Genomic DNA, 15656 nt, shown 5'->3' on the forward strand with positions numbered 1-15656 from the left:
GCATATAGGTGGTCTTGTTTTTGTTTTAGCCATCCTGACAGCCTATGTCTTTTGAGTGGTACATTTAGTCCATTTACACTCCGAATAAGCAGTGATAGATATGTACTTAGTGCCATCTTATTACTTGTATTGTCATTGTTTCTGGAGATTTTATCTGTTATATTTTTGTCTTTATGAGTTCTGGTCTTACCTTTCCACTCAAAGAGTCCTCTTGATTATTTCTTGCAGAGCTGGTTTATTGGTCATGAACCTTTTCAGTTTTTGTTTGTCTGGGAAAATCTTCATGTCTCCTTCTATTCTGAATGATAGCCTTGTTGGATAGAGTATTCTTTCCTGCATATATTTTCCATTCTGCAATTTGAATATATCATGCAACTCCCCTCTGGCTTGCCAAGTTGCTGTTGAGACAGGGGTAGCTAGCCTTATGGGTTTTCTCTTGTAAGTTGGGGACTTGTTTTGTCCTACTGCTTTTGGGATTTCTTTATCATTATATTTTGAAAATTTATTATAATATGTGTTTGTGTTGTGCTGCTTTTGTTGATTTTGATGGGCGTTCTCTGTGTCTCCTGGATCTGGGTGTCTATTTCCTTCCGCAGATTAGGGAAATTTTCAGAATTTATTTCCTCAAATACATTATCTGCCCCATCTTGTCTCTCTTTTTCCTGAAACTCCTTTAATATGAATGCTATTACATTTCTTCGAGTCACTGAGTTGCAAGTCTCTTCTTATATTCGATCATTTTTTCTCTTTTTTTGTTTAGCTTCATTATTTTCCATTATTTTGTCCTCTGTATCACATAATCGCTTCTCTACTTCATCCAGCCTTGTCTTCATTACATCAAGGCTATTCCCAATTTCAGTTGTTGCATTTTTCATTTCTGACTGATTCTTTTTTAACTCTTCCATTGCTGCAGTCTGGGCCTCCCTGAAATCTATTCTTTTAACAACCTCGGCAATTATCCTTATGATTGTTGCTTTAAATTCTCCATCAGGCATGTAACTTCTATCTATTTCTTTTAATTATCTGGGTGTTACCTTATGTTGTTCTCTCATTTGGAATTAACTCCTCCATCTTGGCATTTTGTCTAACTCTCTTCTGTTTTAGAAAAGCCTGTTAGGTTTCCTGCACCTTTAGAGTAATGGCTTTATGAAGAAGAAGTCATGTAGTGTAAAGGATCTGGAGCTTCAGGAAATGTTTCTGTTCTGTGCTGTGTGCACTCTGCTATTGTATTTTGGCTACCCTGTCCCTCAGGCCAGTCATCTGTAGAGGCTCTCCTAGTCTGCAGTGGGCAATGTTTGGTCCTTGGCCAAAATGTGGTGAGATTTAGCCCGATGTGCTCTGGTGTGCTTGTTAAATGTGACCTAATACTACTTTGACTAGACCTGAAGCCCTTCAGAACTCTCTGGTTGGGAGACATGGTATGGGGAAGGGTTTCTTCTGGTTTTCTGGGGAAAGGGCCCTTTGTACTGGGACTGAAGCAAACTTGACAAAGAAAGCCAGTGCATCCTGAAAGCAATGGTGTGGGCCTGGCATAAGTAGGCAGTGCAACCAGTGTTGTCACTGTGTTGCTTACTGCAGGTAGCTTTGTGTTTATGGTGAGGGGCAAGGGAGAGAAATTTTTACAGACAGCTACTTTATTTTTTTAATAATAAATTTATTTTTTATTGATGTTCAATTTGCCAACATACAGAATAACACCGAGTGATCATCCCATCAAGTGCCCCCCTCAGTGCCCTTCACCCATTCATGCCCACCCCCCGCCCTCCTCCCCTTCCACCACCCCTAGTTCGTTTCCCAGAGTTAGGAGTCTTTATGTTCTGTCTCCCTTTCTGATATTTTCTACCCATTTCTTCTCCCTTCCCTTCATTCCCTTTCACTATTATTTATATTCCCCAAATGAATGAGAACATATAATGTTTGTCCTTCTCCGATTGACTTATTTATTGACTTATTTCACTCAGCATAATACCCTCCAGTTCCATCCACGTTGAAGCAAATGGAGTGACTGCACCACTTTGCATTCCCAGCAACTGTGTTAAAGGATTTCTCTTGGTCTACAACCTTGCCAACATTCATTGTTTCTTGAGTTGATAATTTTATTTTTTAAAGATTTTATTTATTTATTCATGAGAGAAACAGAGAGAGAGGCAGAGACATAGATAGAGGGAGAAGCAGGCTTCATGCAGGAAGCCCGATGTGGGACTCAATCCGGGGACTCCGGGATCATGCCCTGAGCCAAAGGCAGATGCTCAACCGCTGAGCCACCCAGGTATTCCTGAGTTGATAATTTGAACCATTCTGACCAGTGCGAGGTTTTATCTCATTGTGGATTTGATTTGTATTTCCCTGATGCTGATTGATGTTGAGCGTTTTTTGATGTGTCTGTTAACCATTTGTGTGTTTTCCTTGGAAAAGTATCTGTTTAAGTCTTCTGCCCATTTCTTAACTGGATTTTTCATTTTTTGGATTTTGAGTTTAATAAAGTATTTAGAAATTTTCGATACTAGCCCTTTATCTGATGTATATTTGCAAAATCTTCTTCCTTTCCATAGTTTCCTTTTAGTTTTATTGATTATTACCCTTGAAAAGCAGAAGATTTGTATCTTAATTGAATCCCAGTAGTTCATTTTTGCTTTTGTTTCCCTTGCCTCCTTCAAAGTGTCTAGTAAGAGTTTGCTGTCGCCAAGGTCAGCAGTGTTGCTGCCTGTAATTTTGTTGAGGATTTTAATGGATTCATGTCTCATATTGAGGTCCTTCATCCATTTTGAATTTATGTTTTGTATGAGTTAAGTAAGTGGTCCAGTTTCATTCTTTTGTCATGTTGCTCTCCAGTTTTCCAGCACCATTTGTTGAAGTGACTGTCTTTTTTCCATTGGATATTATTTCCTTCATTGTCAAAGTTTAGTTGATTATATAGTTGTGGGTCCATTTCTGGGTTTTCCATTCTGTTTCCACTGTTCTATGTGTCTGTCTGCCAGTACCATGCTGTCTTGATGATTATAACTTTATAATACATCTTGAAGTCAGGAATTGTGATGCCTCCCCCTTTGTTTTTCTTTTGCAATATTGCATTGGCTATTTGGGGTCTTTTGTGTTTTGATTCAAATTTTAGAATTATTTGTTTAGGCTCTGTAAAAAAAAGATGTTGCTACTTTAATAGAAATCCCATTGAATGCATGGGAAGTATAGACATTTTAATAATATTTCTTCTTCTAATCCATGTGAACGTAATATTTTTCCATTTCTTCGTGTCTTCCTCAATTTCTTTCATAAGTGTTCTATAGTTTTTAGAGTACCTATCTTTTACAACTTTGGTTAGGTTTATTTTCAGGAATCATAGTTTTTTGTGTAATCATAAATGGGATTGATTCATTGATTTTTCCTTCTGCTGCTTCATTATGGCTATGTAGAAATGCAATGGGTTTCTGTGCATCAAATTTATATCTTGTGACTTACTGAATTCATATATCATATCTGTAGCAATTTTGGGGTGCAGTCTTTGGAGCTTTCCACATAGAATATCATGTCATCTTTGAAGAGTGAGAATTTGCTGCCTTCTTTGCCAGTTTGTATACCTTTTAATTTCTTTTTGTTGTCAGATTGCTGAGGCTAGGACATCCATTACTGTGTTTAACAATGGTGATGAGAGTGGACATCCCTGTCCTGTTCCTAACCTTGAGGGAATAGCTCTTGGTTTTCTGCATTGAGGATGATACTAACCTCTGGGTATTTCATATATAGCATTTCTGATGTTGAAGTATGTTCTATCTACCTCTATTTTCTTGAGGATTTTTATTAAAAAAGAATGTTATAATTTCCCAAATGCATTTTCTTTTTTTAAAATTAATTAATTAATTTCTTTATTGGAGTTCAATTTGCCAACATATACAGTAACACCCAGTGCTCATCGCATCAAGTGCCCCCCTCAGTGCCCGTCACCCAGCCACCCCCACCCCCTGCCCACCTCCCTTTCTACCACCCCTTGTTCATTTCTCAGACTTAGGAGTCTCTCATGTTCTGTCTCCCTTTCTGATATTTCCCACTCATTTTTTTCTCCTTTCCCCTTTATTCCCTTTCACTATTTTTTATATACCCAAAATGAATGAGACCATAGAAAGTTGGTCCTTCTCCGATTGACTTATTTCACTCAGCATAATACCCTCAAGTTCCATCCATGTCGTTTCTAATCACTGAGTAATATTCCATTGTATACATAGACCACATATTCTTTATCCATTCATCTTTCGATGGACACCGAGGCTTCTTCCACAGTTTGGCTATTGTGGACATTGCTGCTATAAACATCGGGGTGCAGGTGTCCCGGCGTTTCATTGCATCTGTATCTTTGGGGTAAATCCCCAAAGTGCAATTGCTGGGTCATAGCGCAGATCTATTTTTAACTCTTTGAGGAACCTCCACACAGTTTTCCAGAGTTCACGAGTTCACATTCCCACCAACAGTGCAAGAGGGTTCCCCTTTCTCCACATCCTCTCCAACATTTGTTGTTTCCTGCCTTGTTAATTCCCAAGTGCATTTTCTGTATCTATCAATAGGATCATATGGTTCTTAACCTTTCTCTTATTAATGTCGTGTATCACATTGATAGATTTGCAGATACTGAACCACCCCTGTAGCCCAGGAATAAATCCCAGTTGGTCATGGTGCATAATCTTTTTAAAGTACTGTTATATTTAATTAGCTTGTATCTTACTGGGAATTTTTGCATTCATGATCTTCAAGAATATTCATCTCTAATTCTCCTTTTTAACAGGATCATGGTTTTGAAATCAAGGTAATGCTGGCCTCATAGAATGAGTTTGGAAGTTTTTCTTCCATTTCTTTATCTCTTTTTTTGGAACAGCTTCAGAAAAAAAAGAGACATTAATATTTCTTTAAATGCTTGGTTGAGGGATCCCTGGGTGGTGCAGCGGTTTGGAGCCTGCCTTTGGCCCAGGGCGCGATCCTGGAGACCTGGGATCGAGTCCCACCTCGGGCTCCCAGTGCATGGAGCCTGCTTCTCCCTCTACCTGTGTCTCTGCCTCTCTCTCTCTCTCTCTCACTCTCTGTGTGTGTGTGACTATCATAAATAAATAAAAATTAAAAAAAAAATAAATGCTTGGTTGAATTCTCCTGGCTAGCCATCAGGCCCTGGACACTTGTTGTTGGGAGATTTTTGATTACTGATTCAATTTGTGTGCTGGTTATGGATCTTTTCAGGTTATCTATTTATTCCTGTTTCAGTTTTGGTACTGTATATGTTTCCAGGAAGTTATCCATTTCTTCAAGATTGCCGAATTTGTTAGCATATAATTTTTCATAGTATTCTCTTATGATTGTTTGTAATTTTGTGGTGTTGGTTGTGATCTGTCATTTGTGATTTTATTTATTTGGTTCCTTTATTTTCTTTTTACTAAGTTTGGCTAGGGGTTATCAATCTTACTAATTTTTTGAAGAACCAACTCTTAGTTCATTGATATGGTTTACCTTATTTTTATACAGCTTTTTTTTATTGGTTACAAAACCTAAGCCATATAGAAACTTAGGAACACATTTAGATGCCTCTTTTGAAAGAATGTTTTAGTCTTTTTTAACAGTTTAAAAAAAATTAAAACAATGCAATTTTTCAACACTCTTCTGAAAGCAATATACTAAGTTTCCTTTGTCTACGAAATGGTGCAATTCCAATTCCAAACTGATAAGGTCACAACAAATTGAATCAAGCAAATGCACACATATGTCTGCGCTACGTGATGCTAATGTTAACTTATGTTGTTAGTTCACACTTAAAACACAAGAGGAAATAGGAATTGGCACAGTGGAGGCCCAATTTGATCTCAATGTGTGCAAAATTTAAAAGGTAACTGTCAGTAAGAAGTATGGACAGTCCAGAAGAAACTAACCAGGAAAGGGTACAACTAACAATATCAAGAAGATTTGGACTTTAAGGGTTTCACTGAAGTTTGTGACCTTAATTAGCTTAGACTTTGTTATTCCTACTTTTAGTGCACACAACACAGTTTCAAAAATTTCAACAACAGGATGCAGTTACTCTATGAAGCTTTAACTCAAAATTTGGATAAAGAAAAAATGGCAAAATGAAATTCAACTCAATTTTATGTGCACAAGAATTGAAAAATCTGAGCCACCTTAAAGAGAAAATCATTCTAAAATTTATAAAACCTATAAATAATCAGAGGCCAAACCACAATATTAAGACAGATTCTCGAGGGGGAGAAGAAGATGGCAGAAGAGTAGGATCCCCAAGTCACCTGTCCCCACCAACTTACCTAGATGACTTTCAAATCATCCTGAAAACCTACGAATTCAGCCTGAGATTTAAAGAGATAACAGCTGGAATGCTACAGTGAGGAGAGTTCACACTTCTATCAAGGTAGGAAGATAGAAAAATAAATAAATAAAAAAGCATCCAAGTGGGAGGGGCCCCCCAAGGAGCCAGGCTAAGACCAAGCGGCTAGTGCCTCCAGGACAGGAAAGCCCAGTCCTGGAGAAGGAGGAACTTTAACAAATCTTCCTGGATGGAATGGTGTTCACAGGGAATTCGGGCAGGATCCCAAGAGGGGCAGTGGAGCCACCAGGTTCCCGGGGTCACTAACAGAGGAAGTGTGCCCCAAGGGAAAGCACACCACACTGCAGGCCGAGTTCTGTAAAGGGCTGGAGCACATGCAATGCGCAGCCATGGGAGCAACCCAGGCGGTGGCTCAAGTGGTGGCTCCATGCAAACGGGGCTGTGCGATCCTGGGAGCACGAGTCCAGCGGCTCAGGCTCCGGAGCAGAAGGCAACAGGGGACATGGCTCAGGATTGAGCACTCCCCTTGGAACAAGTGGAGGCTTGGAGGACACAGGACAGAGAGGACGCTGGTACCACCAGGCACCCCTGAGCTGTGCATATCAGCGCCCCCTGCCCCCGGAGCATCCAGGGCCCTGCGGAATGGGAAACTGCAGTAGTTACTGCTAGAGCTAAATCCAGAGCTTGAGAGATGGCCACCACCACTGTTGTTGTCCCTCCTGGTGTCACCTTGTGACTAGGACTAAGTGAGGCTGCCAAGGAGCAGGGGCCTCACAGGATAAACAGCTCCCACTGAACCATGCACCTGGCAGGGGGTGAGGTGCACACGCCTGAGAATCAGCACGGCAGGCCCCTCCCCCAGAACCAGCTGGAAGGCCAGGGGAAGAGCAAGTTCTTAACAAAGCCACGCTGGAAAGCTTCAGGGGAAGTCGAGGGACTAATACTATATAGAATCAGATGATAAACCTCCTTGTGTTTTTATTTTGTTTTGTTTTGTTTTGTTTTGTTTTGTTTGTTTGTTTGTCTTCCCTTTTGTTCTGCTTTTTCCTTCCTTTTTCCAGTACAACTTGTTTTTAGCCACTCTGCACTGTACAAAATGACTAGAAGGAAGAATTCACCACAAAAGAAAAATCGGAAAGAGTACTTTCTCCCACAGAGTTACAGAATTTGGATTACAATTTGATGTCACAAAGCCAATTCAAATGCACAATTATAAAGCAACTGGTAGCTTTGGAAAAAAGCATGAAGGACTCAAGAGACTTCATGACTGCAGAATTTAGATCTAATCAAGCCAAAATTAAAAATCAATTAAATGAGATGCAATCCAAACTGGAGGTCTTAACGATGAGGGTTAAGGAGGTAGAAGAAAGACTGAGTGACATAGAAGACAAGTTGATGGCGAGGAAGGAAGCTGAGGAAAAAAGAGAAAAACAATTAAAATATCATGAGGAGTTCAACAAATCATAGCTGAGAACTTCCCTAGCGTGGGAAGGGAAAGAGGCACTCAGATCCAGGAGAGAGATCCTCCCCTAAAATCAATAAAAACTGTTCAAGACCCTGACATTTAATAGTGAAACTTGCAAATTCCAAAGATAAAGAGAAACTTAAAGCAGCAAGAGGCAAGAGGCCTAACCTTTATGGGAAGAAGTATTAGGTAAACAGTAGACCTCTCTACAGAGACCTGGCAGGCCACAAAGGCCTGGCAGGATATATTCAGGGTCCAAAATGAGAAGAACTTGCAGCCAAGAATACTGTATCCAGCAAGGCTCTCATTCATAATAGAAGGAGAGATAAAGAGCTTCCAAGATAGGCAGAAACTGAAAGAATATGTGACCACCAAACCAGCTCTGCAAGAAATATTAAGGTGGACTCTGTAAAAGAAAGAGGAAGTCCAAGGAAGCAATCCACAAAAACAGGGACTGAATAGGTATTATTATGACACTAAATTCATATCTTTCAATAGTAGCTCTGAACGTGAATGGGCATAATGACCCCATGAAAAGTCGTAGGATTTCAGACTGGATAAAAAAGCAAGTCCCATCTATTTGCTGTCTGCAAGAGACTCATTTTAGATCTAAGGACACCGACATCCTGAAAGTGAAAGGTTGGAGAAACATTTACCATTCAAATGGTCCTCAAAGGAAAGCAGGGGTAGCCATCCTCATCTCAGATGAATTAAAGTTTATCCCAAAGACTGTAGTAAGAGATGAAGAGGGACACTATACCATACTTAAAGAATCTATCCAACAAGAGGGCCTAAAATTATGAATATGTATGCCCCTAACGTGGGAGCTGCCAAGTATATCAATTAATTAATAACCAAAGTTATGACATACTTACATAAAAATATACTTGTACTGGGAGACTTGAACACAGCACTTTCTGTAATTGACATATCTTCTAAGCACAGCATCTCCAAAGAAACAAGAGTCTTAAATGATACACTGGACCAGATGGATTTCACAGATATTTACAGAACTTTACATCCAAATGCAACTGAGGACACATACTTCTTCAGTGCACATGGACCTTTCTCCAGAATAGACCACATACTGGGTCACAAATCAGGCCTTAACCAATACCAAAAATTGGGCTTGTCCCCTGCATATTTTCAGACCATAATGTTTTGAAACTAGAACTAAACTAGAACTAAATCAGAAGAAGTTTGGAAGAAATTCAAACCCATGGAAGTTAAAGCGCATCCTGCTAAAAGACAAAAGGGTCAACCAGGAATGAAAGGGTCAACCAAGAAAAAAGAGAAGAATTAAACAGATTCATGGAAACTAATGAGAATGAAGATACAACCATTCAAAATTTTGGGATACAGCAAAAGCAGTCCTGAGAGGGAAATACATCGCAATACAAGCATCCATCAAAAAACTGGAAAGAACTCAAGTACAAAAGCTAACCTTGAACCTAAATTAAGTGGAGAAAGAACAGCAATTAGATCCTTCACCCAGCAGAAGAAGAGAGTTAATAAAGATTTGAGCAGAACTCAATAAAACAGAGACCATAATACTTGTAGAACAGATAAAAAAAAAAAAACAGGAGTTGGTTCTTTGAAAGAATTAATAGGTAAACCATTAGGCAGCCTTATTAAATATAAAAGAGAAAAGACTCAAAGTAATAAAATCACAAATGAAAAAGGTGAGATCACCACCAATAATACCAAGGAAATACAAACATTTTTGAAAACTTCTTATGAGCAGCAATATGCCAATAAATTAGGCAATCTTGAAGAAATGGACGCATTTCTGGAAAACCACAAACTACCAAAACTGGCACAGGAAGAAATAGGAAACCTGAACAGGCTGATAACAAGGGAGGAAATTGAAGCAGTCATCAAAACCTCCCAAGACACAAAAGTCCAGGGCCAAATGGCTTCCCAGGGGAAATGTATCAAATGTTTAAAGAAGAAACCATACCTAATCTGCTAAAGCTGTTCGGAAAGATAGAAAGAGATGGAATACTTCCAAACTTGTTCTATGAGTCCAGCATCACCTTAATTCCAAAACCAAAGACCCCACCCAAAGGGACAATTATAGACCAATATCCCTGATGAACACAGATGCAAAAATTCTCAACAAGATACTAGCCAATAGGATCCAACAGCACATTAAGAAGAATATTCACCTTGACCAAGTGGGATTTATCCCTGGGATTCAAGGCTGGTTCAACACTCGTAAAGCAATCAACGTGATAGATCATATCAACAAGAGAAAAAACAAGAACCATATGATCCTCTCAATAGATGCAGAGAAAGCATTTGACAAAAGACAGCATCCATTCCTGATCAAGACTCTTCAGAGTGTAGGGATAGAGGGCACATTCCTCAGCATCTTAAAAACCATCTATGAAAAGCCCACAGCAAATATCATTCTCAATGAGGGAACACTGGGAGCCTTTCCCCTAAGATCAGGAACAAGACAGGGATGTCCACTCTCATCACTGGTATTCAACATACTACTATAAGTCCTAGCCTCAGCAATCAGGCAATAAGAGGGTACTCCTTTCTCCACATCCTCTCCAAAATTTGTTGGTTCCAGTCTTGTTAATTTTCACCATTCCCACAGGTGTGAGGCAGTATATCTTATTGTGGTTTTGATTTGTATCTCCCTGACGGCCAGTGATGCGGAGCATTTTCTCATGTGCTTGTTGGCCATGTCTGTGTCTTCCTCTGTGTAATTTGTTCATGTCTTTTGCTCATTTCATGATTGGATTGTGTGTTTCTTTGCTGTTGAGGTTAATAAGTTCTTTATAGATCGGGGATACTAGCCCTTATCAGATATGTTATTTACAAGTATCTTCTCCCATTCTGTAGGTTGTCTATTAGTTTTATTGTCTGTTTCTTTTGCTGTGCAGAACTTCTTATCTTGATAAAGTCCCTATAATTCATTTTTACTTTGGTTTCCCTTGCCTTCATGGTTGTATCTTGCAAGAAGTTGCTGTGTCCACGTTCAAAAAGGGTGTTGCTTGTGTTCTCCTCTAGGATTTTCATGTAATCTTGTCTCACATTTAGATCTTTCATCCATTTTGATTTTATATTTGTGTATAGTGTAAGAGAATGGTTCTGTTTCATTCTTTTGCATGTGGAAGTCCTATTTTCCCAGCACCATTTATTGAAGAGACTTTTTTTTTTGAGACTGTCTTTTTTCCAATGGACAGTCTTTCCTGCTTTGTGAAATATTAGTTGACTTCAGAGTTGAGGGTCCACTTCTGGATTCTCTATTTTGTTCCATTGATGTATGTGTCTGTTTCTGTGCCAGTACCACACTGTCTTGCTGATCACAGCTTTGTAGTACAACCTGAATTCTGGCATTGTGATGCCCCTGGCTCTGGTTTTCTTTTTCAATATTCCCCTGGCTATTTGGGGTCTTTTCTGATTCCACACAAATCTTAAGATGATCTGTTCCAACTCTGAAGAAAGTCCATGGTATTTTCATAGGGATTGCATTAAATGTGTAAATTGTCCTGGGTAGCATTGACATTTTCACAACATTAATTCTTCCAATCCATGAGCATGGAATATTTTTCCATGTCTTTGTGTATTCCACAATTTGTTTCAGAAGTGTTCTGTAGTTTTTAGGGTATAGATCCTTTACTTCTTTGGTTAGGTTTATTCCTAGGTATCTTATGTTTTTGGGTGCCATTGTAAATGGGATTGACTCCTTAATTTCTTTCTTAGGTCTAATTGTTAGTGTATAGAAATTGCACTGATTTCTGGGCATTGATGTTGTAGCCTGCCACACTGCCGAATTGCTGTATGAGTTCTAGCAATCTTGGGGTGGAGTCTTTTGGGTTGTGTATGTACGCTCTCGTGTCATCTGAGAAGAGGGAGAGGTTGACTTCCTCTTTGCCAATTTGAATGCCTTTTATTTCTTTTATTCTTGTCCGATTGCTGAGGCTAGGACTTTCAGTTTTATGTTGAATAGCAGTGGTGAAAGTGGACATCCCTGTCGTGTTCCTGATCTTAGGGGATAGGCTCCCAGTGTTTCCCCATTGAGAATGATATTTGCTGTGGGCTTTTCATAGATGGCTTTTCCCTCTATCCCTACACTCTGAAGAGTCTTGATTAGGAATGGATGCTGTCTTTTTTCAAATGATTTCTCTGCATCTATTGAGAGGATTATATGGTTCTTGTTTTTTCTCCTGTTGATATGATCTGTCGGGTTGATTGCTTTACCAGTATTGAACCAGCATTGCAACCCGGGAATAAATACCAGTTGGTCATGGTGAATAATCTTCTTAATGCGCTGTTGGATATTATTGGCTAGTATGTTGTTGAGAATTTTTGTATCTGTGTTCATCAGGGATATTGGTCTAGAATTCTACTCTTTGTCAGGGTCTTTGTATGGTTTTGGAATTAAGGTGATGCTAGCCTCATAAAACGAGTTTGGAAGTATTTCATCCCTTTCTCTCTTTTGGAACAACTTTAGTAGAATAGGTTTTTTTTTTTTTCTTTAAACATTTGGTAGAATTCTCCCGGGAAGCCATCTGGCCCAGGACTCTTGTGTTTTGGGAGGTTTTTGATAACTGCTTAAATTTTCTCCCTGGTTATTGGCCTGTTCAGGTTTTCTGTTTCTTCCTGTTCCAGTTTTGGCAGTTTGTGGTTTTTCAGGAATGCGACCATTTTTTCTGGATTCCCTGATTTATTAGTGATTAGCAGCTTATAATATGTTTTTTAAATCCTTTGTACCTCCTTGGCATTGGTTGTGATGTCCCCTTTTTCATTCGTGATTTTATTAATTGGAGTCTTTCCTCTTTTGTTTTTTAATAGGCCTGGCTAATGGTTTATCTACATTATTAATTCTTTCAAAGCACCAAGTCCAGTTTTGTTGATCGGTTCTACAGTTTTTCTGATCTCTATTTCATTGACTTCTGCTCGAATCTTTATTAACTCTCTTCTGCTGGGTGTAGGTTTTATTTGTTGTTCTTTCTTCAGTTCCTTTAGGTGCAAGGTTAGTTTGTGTAGTTGAGGTTTTTTTTCCAGTTTCTTTGAGGGATTCTTGTATTGCCATGTATTTCCCTCTCAGGGCTGCTTTTGCTTTATCCCAAAGATTATGAACAGTTATATCTTCATTCTCATTAGTTTCCATGAATCTTTTTAATTTTTCTCTAATTTCCTGGTTGACCCTTTCATCTTTTAGCAGGGGGGGTCCTTCACCTCCACGTGTTTGAATTTCTTTCAAATTTCTACTTGTGATTGAGTTCAAGTTTCAAAGCATTATTGTCTGAAAATATGCAGGGGATAATCCCAGTCTTTTGGTATCAGTTAAGAGCTGTTTTGTTACCCAATATGTGGTCTAATCTGGAGAAAGTTCCATGTGCACTTGAGAAGAATTTGTATTCAGTTGCATTTGGATGTAAAGTTCTGTAAATATCTGTGGAATCCATCCAGTTCAGTGTATCATTTAAAGGTCTTGTTTCTTTGGAGATGTTGTGCTTAGTATATCTGTCATTTGCAAAATTTGCAAAAAGTGCTGTCTTGAAGTCTCCCAGTACAAGTGTATTATTATCTAAGTATGTCTTAACTTTGGTTATTAATTGATTGATATATTGGCAGCTTGCCCATTAGGAGCATAAATATTCATGATTGTTAGGTCCTCTTGTTGGATAGATCCTTTAAGTATGATATAGTGTCCCACTTCATCTCTTGCTATAGTCTTTGGGATAAGCTATATTTTATCTGATTTGAGGATTGCTACACCTGCTTTCTTTGAGGACCATTTGAATGGTAAATGGTTCTGTAACTTTTCATTTTCAGGCTGGAGATGTCCTTAGGTCTAATATGAGTCTCTTGTTGACAGCAAATAGATGGGTCTTGCTTTTTTATCCAGTCTGAAACCCTGGACCTTTTGATGGGATCATTATGCCCATTCACGTTCAGAGTTACTATTGATAGATATTAATTTAGTGTCATCATAATACTTATTCATTCTCTGTTTTTATGGTTTATCTTTGGGCTTCCTCTTTCTTTAGAGGACCTCCTTTAATATTTCTTGCAGAGCTGGTTTGGTGGTCACATATTCTTTCAGTTTCTGCCTATCTTGAGAGCTCTTTATCTCTTTTCTATTCTAAATGTGAGCCTTGCTTGATAGAGTCTTCTTGGCTGCATGTTCTTCTCATTTAGGACCCTGAATTTTTCCTGTCAGCCCTTTTTGGCCTGCCAGAGCTCTGTGGAGAGGTCTGCCATTAATCCAATATTTCTCCCCATATAATTAGGGATCTCTTGTCTCTTGCTGTTTAAGGATCTTCTCTTTATCTTTGGAATTTGCAAGTTTCACTATTAAATGTTGAGGTGTTGAACAGTTTTTATTGTTTTTACGGGGGATCTCTCTATCTCCTGGATCTGAATGCCTGTTTCCCTCCCCAAATTAGGGATGTTCTCAGGTATGATTTTTTTCAAATATGCCTTCTGGTCCTCTGTCCCTTTCAGTGCCCTTTGGAACCCCAATTAAACAAAGATTTTTCCTTCTGAGGCTGTCATTTATTTCCCTTGTCCTTTCCTCATGGTCTTTTAATGGTTTTTTTCTCTTTTTTCCTCAGCTTCCTTCCTTGCCATCAACTTGTCTTGTATGTCACTCATTCTTTCTTCTCCCTTTTTAACCACCATCATTAGGACCTCCAATTTGAATTGCATCTATTTTAATTGATTTTTAATTTCTGCCTGATTAAATCTAAATTCTGCAGTCATGAAGTCTCTTATATCCTTTATGCTTTTTTTTTTTTTTCCAGAGCCACCAGGAGCTTTATAATCGTGTTCCTGAATTGGTTTTATGACATCAAATTGTAATCCAAATTCTATAACTCTGTGGCAGAGAGTACTGTTCCTGATTCTTTCTTTTGTGGTGAGTTCTTGTTTCTAGTCATTTTGCTCAGTACATAGTGGCTAAAAATGAGTTGTACTTGAAAAAGGAAGAAAGAAAAAAAGGAAATGAAAAAAGAAACAACAACAACAACAACAGCAAAAGCGAGTATCCTCTGGTTCTATATACTGTAAATCCCTCGACTTTCCCTGGAGCTTTCCTGTGCTGCTCCGTCAAGAACATGCTCTTCCCCTATCCTTCCAGCTGGTCTTCTGGTTGAGGGGCCTGCTGTGCTTATTCTCAGGTGTGTGCACCTTGAGGTACTGCCACACACCCTGCAAGTTGCAGGGCTCAGTGGGAGCTGTTTTTCCTGTGACACAGGCCCCTGTTCCCTTGTGGCCCCGCTCCATCCCAGGCACAGGGGACACCACAAGGGATAACACTACTGGTGGCAGCCAGCTCTCCAGTTATGGAGTTAGCTCCCGCAGTAACTACCGAAGCTTCCAGTTCGCGCTGGCCTGGATGCTCCATCAGCTGGGCGCTGAACTGCACAGCTTGGGGGCACCTGGTGGCAGGAGCGTCCTTGCTGTCCTGTGCCCTTCTTTCCTCCACCTCTTCCTGGGGAACTCGTTCCCCCGTGCCCTGGAATCCAGGGCATACGCTGCTAGAATCCTGCTCCTGGGGCCGGGGCTCCTGAAGGCAGCTGGGCAGAGCCCCCTCCGCCGGGATCTGCCGCCTGAGCTTCTCCCCGAGGCTCCACAGGGTGTGCCCTTCAGCCCTCTCCCAAGTTCCGACTGTGGTGTGTGGTAAGCTCTCCCCCTGGTGCACTTCCTGTGTTAGTGACTCCGTGAGACTGAGGGGCTCCACTGCCCCTCTTGTCGTTCTCCCTGAGTTCCCTGCTAAGCACCTTTCCATCCGGGAAGAATCTGGTGCAGATTTTTAAAGTTCCTGCTTTCCAAGAACTTGGCTTTCCTGTCCTGGAAGCTCTCGCTGCCCGGCCTTAGCCCTGCTCCTCGTGGGGGCCCCTCCCCCACTTGATTCTT

General features: G+C 39.9%; 1 protein-coding gene across 2 annotated transcripts in view; it reads left to right on the top strand.

The window, feature by feature from the left end:
- The window catches only part of KLF8 (KLF transcription factor 8), a 322445-nt gene that overhangs the window by 60697 nt on the left and 246092 nt on the right, over positions 1-15656 (top strand). The window contains exon 2 of one of the 2 annotated variants that reach the window (XM_072743576.1): positions 14543-14655. The exons of the other annotated variant lie outside the window; for it this stretch is intronic. The gene's annotated coding sequence lies outside the window, so the exon portion shown is untranslated. The remainder of the gene's footprint in view (positions 1-14542; positions 14656-15656) is intronic. 2 annotated transcript variants of the gene reach the window in all.

This window comes from Vulpes vulpes, chromosome X (genome assembly GCF_048418805.1).
Source record: "Vulpes vulpes isolate BD-2025 chromosome X, VulVul3, whole genome shotgun sequence".
Lineage (NCBI taxonomy): Eukaryota > Metazoa > Chordata > Mammalia > Carnivora > Canidae > Vulpes > Vulpes vulpes.